The sequence below is a fragment of the Miniopterus schreibersii genome (genome assembly GCF_964146895.1).
Source record: "Miniopterus schreibersii genome assembly, chromosome: 14".
Lineage (NCBI taxonomy): Eukaryota > Metazoa > Chordata > Mammalia > Chiroptera > Miniopteridae > Miniopterus > Miniopterus schreibersii.
Genome location: NC_138114.1, coordinates 37,606,306 through 37,615,682, shown reverse-complemented (window position 1 = coordinate 37,615,682; position 9,377 = coordinate 37,606,306).

Here is a 9,377-nt window from a genome sequence, read left to right as displayed (position 1 = left end):
AGGTGATATATACAATTAGTTTCCTCATTTACTGAGGAGGAAAATGAAGCCTAGAGGGGTTGACACCACAAAACCGGTCATTGCAGCTGGTCTCTCCTCTCTCTCCTTTGATCCAGCCTTCGCGTGCTGTGGCATCTTTCTAAAACACAGGCCCGGTTGTTTATTGCACTGCTTTCCAACAGACCGGGGGACAGGGCTTTATCTCTTCTACGAGCATATTTCATAACCTAGCCCCAACCGACTTCCCGTTTCCTGAGTTTCCGCTTCCTTTCTTTGCCCATGATCCCAACCAGCATGTCAACCCTATCAAACGTCTTAAGTTTCCCAAATAAGCTCAGAATGCCCTTCATTCCCAGACCTCACCTGGCTGGCACACTCCTATTTACCCTTATCCTTCAATGCCCAGTTTAAATGCCCCTCCCTTTGGTCCAGCCTCCCAGACTGTTGATTGCTGGCTCTTCTGAGCCCCCACTTGGAGCATGGTCTGCAGTAGTTCTGAGTCGGCTACATTGTAACCACTGGTTATTCGGCCTTTCCATCTTTGCCTGTGCCTGGCACATAGGTGACTCAGTAAATGTCAGTGGAGTGGATGGCTGAGTGGCTGCAGAAACAGCAATGGACCTGAGAGGGCCTCTTACCCTGGGGACTGTGTATGCATCAGAGCCCCAGTTAATCTTATTCTACAGAACTAGTCTCTCATCTCCTGGTCATGGAATGAGTCCATGACCTCTGGCCTGACAGAGCTGGTCCCTATTCCAGCAGCCTGGTTCCCCTTGGGGGAGAAAAAGTATGTGGCTTCTCAGGGAACTATTGCCTCTCACTGCCAACACAGCCCTACCTACCGATACTGAGCAAGCTCTGAATGCATATTTTGTTTTATTGATTGATTTCAGAGAGAAAGAGAGGCATCAATTTGTTGTTCCACTTATTTAAGCATTCATTGGTTGCTTCCTGTATGTGCCCTGACCTGGGATCAAACCTCAACCTTGGCATATCGGGATGATGCTCTAACCAACTGTTACCCAGCCAGGGCTGAATGCATATTTTAAATAAACATATGGTGACTTATAACATTCATATCTATGTAAGGCATCATGGTGTAGAGGCTCCTGGTGCAGGCCCTGGAGGAGACTGCTTCATCACTCGCTAGTGCTGGGACCTCTTTGTGCCTCAGTTTTCTCACCCGTGAAATCCTTTCAGCAAATGGATATTAAGTACTTATTAAGTGCTGGGCATTGTTTTAGGGGCTAAGGATACATAATATATATGTGATCATTATAAATTGAATGCTCACTGTACACTAGGCACTATGATGAGCCCTTTATATTAATTGTTCTACCTAAATCTTACAACAGCTCTATAAAATTACTGCTGCTAGCTCTGATTTGCTGATGGGGAAAGGAGGGCTTGGAAGGTTAAGGAAGTTGACCGCGTTCACAGAACTGATAGGTGACAGTTTAAACAGGAGCCTGGGTGTGGCTGACTTCAGGTCCACATTCAAAAGTTCTTTTACATACTTTCCTATATTGTGTTCTCAGTTGCTCTTATGGGGACCCAGAAAGGTTACATGACTTGCCCAAAGAAACACTACCAGTAAGTGTCAGTGTGGGGAATCAAACCTAGGTCGTTTGACCCCAATTCCAAAGCTTTTCCCTCAGCATCCCTTAACTCCCCTGGAGGGACATCCTCAGTGCCCACAGGGTGCAAATCTTGAGAAGGGCTGGGGCTAAGACAGGCAACTAAGGGCCAAATCTGGGTGCTTGACTGATGACAAACGATCGCTGTTAGTGGGGAACCTAACGGAATAAACATTTAGAGAATCCTCTCTTCTTAAAAAAAAAAAAAATCTGAAAAGTTGAGGGTAGGGCGCCACCTGGTGGGCATAGACCTTCAGCCTCACCAGCCAAGTCCTACTCCTTACAAGGAAGTCAATGCAGTGGCTTTGGGGAGATATTTTTAGCCTCTGGAATCCTAAAGACATTCCAAGGGGTGGTTCAGCAGACTCTCTGCAAAAGTGTAACCATGCACAAAGATCCTGATTCCTCCAACTCAACAAATACGGTCTAAGCACCTGCTGGATGCAAACAATCTGGCTGTGGAAAGAGAAACAACTGCCCTCAAAGTGTCTGCACTTTGCTGGTAGGGGAAGGACAGTTGTGGACACCAAAAAGAGGGAGAGATGAGCACTATAAGGAAAATACAAAAGGGAAGAAGAAAATGTGTGCGATACGAAGGCTGGGGAAAGCTACAAGAATGAAGTGTCATTTGAGGATGGATAGAATTTCGACAAGCAGAGATGGGGAGTGGGTATTATGAGTGAGGCAGTCCACCGTGGATTCTGAGCGCCCCCGGATGTTATCACTGGGTATGCCAAGAATGCAAGGCCATGACTGCTCTTTCCCTGGCCGTTTCTGTGTTGTGTTTGCAGCCAACAGCTTTGAGGGATGAAGCAACATCTCCCGGACAAAGAACAGGCCTGCTTGCCGCTCACTATAAAAGTGGTTTTGGTAAGAGGGGACAATGGTGGGCTTCCCAAGTTTGGTACTGCTCATCTATGATGCAAACCCCTGCATGTGTAACATCCACCCGGGCCCCTCTGTGTTTCCCCATGAAACTTGGAACAAGGGAAAGAGATGTAACTGTGACGCTCACGCTGCCTGTTGTGTCAGAAGTGGTAAGTCTTTTGTCTCTGGCTCAGCAATCCGTGTCTTCTGTCAATAAAACAATAGCAGGCCAGCTTATTAGTTTGTAAGCAGTGTAAACTCCAGCCCCTCACAGGTGTTCTAAGGAGAGGGAACGGTGTGAGCAAAAGCAGGGCCTAGGTTGTTGAGGGAACAAGAAGCAGTGATGCTTGATGGATACTCTAAGCTCCAATGTCCAGAGGAGAAGGCAGCTTGTAACAAGGAGGAACATTTGCCAACCCTGAGATGCCATGATCAGCTCTTACTGTTCAGTTAGTTCTGTTCTGTCTTCAGTCTCTGGGCTACTGTAAACATTCTGCATATATGGACTCAACTCACACTGGTTTAACACCTGTTATGTGCCAGGCCCTGAGCTGGCACTTGACACAAATCAATTAACAGCAGAGGCAAAATACATTGTGAGAAAGATGGGTGCTAACCTGCAGAATCTTGCCTTGAATCTTATTGTTAAATCACTAAATAAGCATTTCCTGAATACCTACTGTGTACCTGGAACCTACTATGTACCTACAATTATGTACCTGAGCTGGAAGAGGCCTTAAAGGTCATTTGCTCCAGGCCTCTCATTTTAGGAAGTAGTAACTGAGGCCCAGAGAAGGTAAGTGACTTGTTCCCAGTCACACAGCTGGTTGATGATGTGAATGCCAAGTTTATAACTGAGGTATCCTGAGTCGACCCAGTGTTCACTCTGTGATGCCATTGGGACAGCACCCAGACAGGAAGTTCCCTGAGGCTACAGGGCAAGGGGCTCTGTGCAGGAGCTCTGTGAGTCAGGCCAGCACATGCCTCTCACCTGTAGGCCAAGTGGCTCATGCCTCCAGCCTGTTTCTGAGGTGGCTCCCACCAGGTTGTGGGAATAGGGACCCCTTGGGTGGTGGGTGAGGTCCCCTCTGGGTAGAGGTGGGTGGGACTTTGGATGGTTCTTGAGCTTGTTAATCCAGCCCCCAAGGAATACCTGGCCTTTGCTGAGGCCTAAAGCACCCTTGGGTAAAGGCAAGGGCCATGCGATGGGCCTGAGCAAGTGGTGAAGGCACTCGACTCTGGCAAAGTTTAGCCCTCGCTCCCCAGGGGAAGCTGGCCAGGACAACACCAGGAGCCACAGGTACCTCCCGAGGCTTATCTTCATGTGAAGTCACCCAGCACGCTGGCCGGCAAGGCTAGGTCCCTAAGACTAAGTAACTAACTGTGGGCAACCAAGGTAGGTGCCCCTGAGACCATGTCATTAAGCAGCTGCCCATGAGGTGCTCAAGGTTACCTCCTGCTGGGCCCTGTGATGGGGATGTGCAGACCACGGCAGACCACGCTCCTGGAGGGAAGGAGGGGCCTCACCTATGAGGTTAGGCAACCTGAGCCAGGATGGATTGAGTCAGTCTCACCACTCTGCCAGTCAGCCTTGGGTAAAATTGGCAGTAGCTCAAGAGTATTAACTAACATTTGCAGAGCACTCACCATGGCCTGGCACCATGCTAGGTACTTTCCACACTTATTTCATTTGCTTTTCACAATAGCCTTGTGAGATAGGGGCTATTAAAACCACCTCCACTTTAAAATGAGGAAACCGAGACACAGGGAGGTTATGTGATTTATCTAATGTCACATAGCTATTGAAGAATGAAATTCAAATATTTGATTTTGAATCCAGGCTTTTAATCACTGCTTTTAATTATCTGGGACTTCGCTTTGATCCAGGCGCCATGACATCAGAGGACTGCACCTTAGTGGTGACAAAGAAAATGGTCCCAATTTTGTGGAGATACTCAGCGGGTAGGTGTCCAGGGAAGAGGGCCATGGGAATGGGTGTGTTTGTTACAGGCTCAAGACCTGCACTTGGAAAGCTTGACTGTATATGCTGTTTCCATTTCTCATCTTGCTATGGGAGGGGCCCCAGAAAAGGGGGATTTGTTCCCTTTAACTCCTCAGCCCACTCACTGCTGGAACTTTAAAGTAGGAGTAGTGGACCCCAAGAACTGGGCTGGACCCCAAGGTCCCCATCAATTGTGAGTTGATTGTAACTAATAGAATGGCATAAACAACACTGTACATCTTCTAAGTTCTGCCAAAAAAGGCTTCTGCCTTGTTCACTCGAGTCCACACTCGTAGCCCTGAGCCAACACGAAAGAAGTCTGACTACTCTGAGACCACCATGCTCCAGGTCACATTGAGGAGCCCCTGAAGCACTCTGGTCAGCAGTTCTAGCCTTCAGATTTTCCCAGCCCAGGCACCAGGCACATGAGAAATCAGCTTTCAAATGATTCCAACCCCCAGCTGTCCCGTCAACCTCAGTGTGCCAGAGTTCCAGCTGAAGTCCTGACACTGTGGAGCAGAGACAAGTCGCTCCCACCGTGCTCTGAATTTCTGTGTATCAGTTGTGTTTTTCATTTTCTGTATTTTATGATGTTTTGATATCGTGGGACCTTGCAGAGCCAGGGAGGGCCCGGATCTAATTCCTAGAGATAGCAAACAACTTGCCCGCAAACACACTTTTGACATGCAAACCAACCGAACCTGAGCACAAACTCCGAACCACCTCCTCTACACTCCAGTGGCCCTTACACACCAGGTAGCAATATTCCTCTGCCCTAATCATTCCAGGGCCCGGTATCAGACAGCTGGAGACAGTCCCTATGTCCCAGAGCCTACTCTATTCAAAGCAGCCAATCCTAAACCTGTCGAGCCTGCTTACTTTGCCTGGCTGTTTCTTCTCACAAAAACTACAGTAAAAACTCAGGCCCATGTTTTCTCCTGCCAGCCTTACCATTCTCACTGTATCAGTCAGAGTCCAATCAGCAGACAGAAACCACACAGGGACTTGAACAGGGAAACTTCAATATAAGGAATTATTTACTATAACAGGGGGTTAGAGTGCTGAGGGACTGGGAAATAAGAAGTTAAAGAAGAGAACCCTGAAGAATAAGAAATGAATATATAAGGAGTAGCCACTCCCTGGGGCTGAGATAGACCCTAATGAAGGCCAGGATTCAGACCTCATTAGAAAGGATGTTGCCGTGGCTCACTGGGTGGCAAAGAAGTCACTGAGGTGCTGTGCTTGCTGGTAGCACTTGCTGGAAATCAGACATCTGGGGTGCTGGGGGAAATCATGCCCAGGATGCTATTGCATGCGCCTCAAAAGTTAGCGCAAGGCCACCCAAGGGGGTGCCAAGGGAAGCTGCTAGCCACTGTGTGTTGCTGGCTGCCATGTGCTATAGGACCCAGGTGCTGAAGAAGCTGCCCACACTGCAGGAGCCTGGCACATGGGAAGCCAAATGTGCTTCAGGAGTGGGCACTGGAAAAGCAAGCGGAAGGAGCCTGGTGAGAGGCACAGAGCAGCACCCAAGGGAGAAACTCTTTCCTCCTCTAGTGTCTCAGTAGCTCCCTCTACTGGCAAAGCTGAGCATTGCGCCAGCTAGAAAAAGAAATATTTATAGGGCTGCTCCAGGATCAGATAATGGCACGTCCATCCCTTTGGAGACTCAACTTCCATATGCAACCTTCTGTATACTTTTAAATTTCCATACAACAATGAAACAACTCCATATTTCCACCTAATGAGATACAGCTATCTTTCTTACCAGTGAAGGAGTTCTCACCCTCTCTCCAAAAGGAGGAGATCCACGGTTCCAACACTCTATATTAAATGCTCCTCAGATTGTCATAGTCCCATGGACTGCACTGTTACCTACAGACTAAATTATAACATTAGCTTCCAACGACTTACATATAAAACCAAAATGGGGAAAGAGAGAAAAAGAAAAAAGTTTAATATGTACAAAATTGCCATGTATACATAACAAACAGAGAAAAAAATATGCAAAACTACCACAGTTCCTGTTTTTATAATGGCCACAAAGCTGTTTTAGTAGCCACTAATGGTTTCCTAACTGCTTCATTTCTTCTACATTTATTAGTTGACAGTCTACTACAAGGAAGGCCTTTCTTGTCTCCTCTGTTTACTTATTTATTCATGTATTTATATTACTATGGACCTAGGTATACTGATTTTACTCACTGGGCTATAACATGCTACTATCATATTTTATTTTGATGCTCTGCAAATGACTAATGGGAGTCCTTGTAAACTGACTCCTAGTCTTTTTGACTTGTCTCCATCATTCTTTAAGTACTTCCCTACGTTCCAGCACGAGATGTTCTGGGGCCATCTTGAACTTCCTCAACCCCAGTGGTAGAGTCAATTATTTCTCCAAGGAGCCATGGTTCCTTTTGTGGAGGATGGCACTGAGAAGTCAATATCTGGGTGCTAAATGTGCTTATTCTTTTTGGAGTGTCACTGCTTCTAGGCCCTCTCAGCAGACAGAGCTGGGGAATGTGCGTGTTTGTGTGTTCTTGTATACATTTACACATACAAATATACATACATTTATAGCTAGATTTATTTCTATATCTACTTATCTATATATTAAAAAACACAAGTTTATACTTGCTACAAATTGAATTGTGTTCCTCCAAAGTTCGTATGTTGAAGCTCTGAGTTCCAATGTCACTGTATTTGGGCTAAGAAAGTAAGGAAGGTTAAATGAGAGTGTCCATAGAATGGAACCCTGATCTGACAGGATTCAGGTCCTTATAAGAAGCACCAGAGAGCTCTCTCTCTCTCCACCATGTGAGGACACAGTGAGCATGTGGCCATCTGCAAGCCTGGAAGAGAACTCTCACCAGAAACCAAGTGGGTTGGCACCTTGATCTTGGGTACCCAGCCTCCAGAACTATGAGAAGATAAGTTTCTGTTGCTAAGCTACCTGGTCTGTGGTATTTTGTTATGGCAATTCAGACTGACTAATGCAATCCTGACCTTTAATTCTAATGTACATGAATGGTATTTTGTTTGTTTGCTTGTTAGTTTTGTTTGTTTTTAGTGTTTCAGTAACATACCCTTTGCCTGCAGAACTTTGCTATTTTTGGCCTGTTTGGGTTGTAAGTTCAGAGAAGAGGGTTGTAGTAAGTTGCTGTGTGTAATGTCCTAAGCAGAAGGGCGCTTGAAAAAAAAAAAGTTTAGAATGACCAGGATCATTTATCAAGAAAAAAGAACTGACACAAAAGTCACACTGTTGCTTTTCAGCTGAATTTCCTCTGCTCTCCCCAGAAAAGGACAGATAGCAACAACAAACCCAAGGGAGCAAGTCTCAGCCCCGATGGGGGACCATCTGTAACTCTCCAGCTACTTGAACAACTCCTGCAGGATAGAGGAATGAGTGGAAAGCTGACTTAGTGTCTTTAGCAAGGTGTATATTAAGTGTTATGCCTCTAGCATCTCACTTCATCCTCACAGCAACACTAAGGGTACTATAGAAGAGAAAATAGAGAGGCAGAGAGTTTAAGTCATTTGCTTAAGGGTGAACAGCTAGACCCCTTCCCTAGACTTTACTCTCTTAAAAACCAGCACCTTGCTTAGCTATACTGGAGCTTGGGGCAAAAGGAAAAATGTGAGCCACTATATGTACTTACTGAAACATCTTTCATATTTTGAACCAAAGAGAAAAAGAGCATAAAAGCTCTAAAATAAAAGGCATGACCACATACATATAAAGCGTTGTGTTGCCCAATATGTTCCCACAGTATTGTCAACCCTCATAAAGCCAATTGGCGAGGGACTCAATGGTGACCCACCTGGGAACTGTGGGCTGATTAGAAATGACTGTTCCCATTGCAAAATGATGCAGGGTCATTAAACAAACAACAGCCTGTCTTTATTTTAAATGTTGATATTTTGTTCACCATGGATGCTTTGCATTAATTTTGATTTTTAAAAATATTACATTAAAATATTGATCTTGATTATTGAGTTTTTTGGTGCCTCTTTAAATATTGTGCCCAAGGAGTGTTTCTCATTCACCTCACCCTTACTTGTTTCCTGATAAAGCCAAGTCTTGGCTTGAATTACTCCAGGGCTCTATCCCCATAGCTGACCTTCTCTAAACAGGGCCCTATTAGGGGGTGAGTCCCAGATCCCCCCCTCCTTGCATGGCCCATACACCTATGGAAGTGCCCCCATCTTCTCTTCAGAAATATTGAATCATAAAGCTGCAACAATAGAAATGGTTCCATTGTGTGGTAAGTACATGGTCACATGCCTGTAAAAATGTTTGGAGACACCAGATATTCTTCTCCCAGCCTTAGTCACATCTGACCCAGAAGCGACAAGGTCCCAGTTCCTACGTTGGTAGGCTCACCTGAGCTCACGGTGTCAGAATTCCTAGGCTTTTCAAGCACTGATATGCCAAGAGTTTGGCCTTCCTGTTGCTTAGAGTGGGGTAAAAGGAGTCCTTGGTTCAGAAGCCCAGCCTCCCAGTTTACGAGTCTGCACAGTCCCCTCCTTAGCCAAGCAGTTGGCTGGTAGGCTTTACAGCACTACTTTCTAATGGAGAATAACATTGCTGATTTCTTTGTGTTTTTTTCTTTTTTTTTTTTCTTTCAGTATTTCCCCAGGGCTTCAGAAAAAGCAAAGAGAAACCACAGTTCAAACCTTTTTTAACTACAGCAAAGATTTGCTGATGTTTTTGTAAAGGACAGAAAGAGGAAGTGAGGACTGAGGGAGAAAAGCTCCCAAACATCCCTTCCACCTTGCAAAAAGCGATCCATGAATCCTGGTGTGCTGGCTCTTACTCTTCCCCCTGTGGAACTTTTACAGAAGAGAAATCAAACGACTACAAAGGTCAGCTC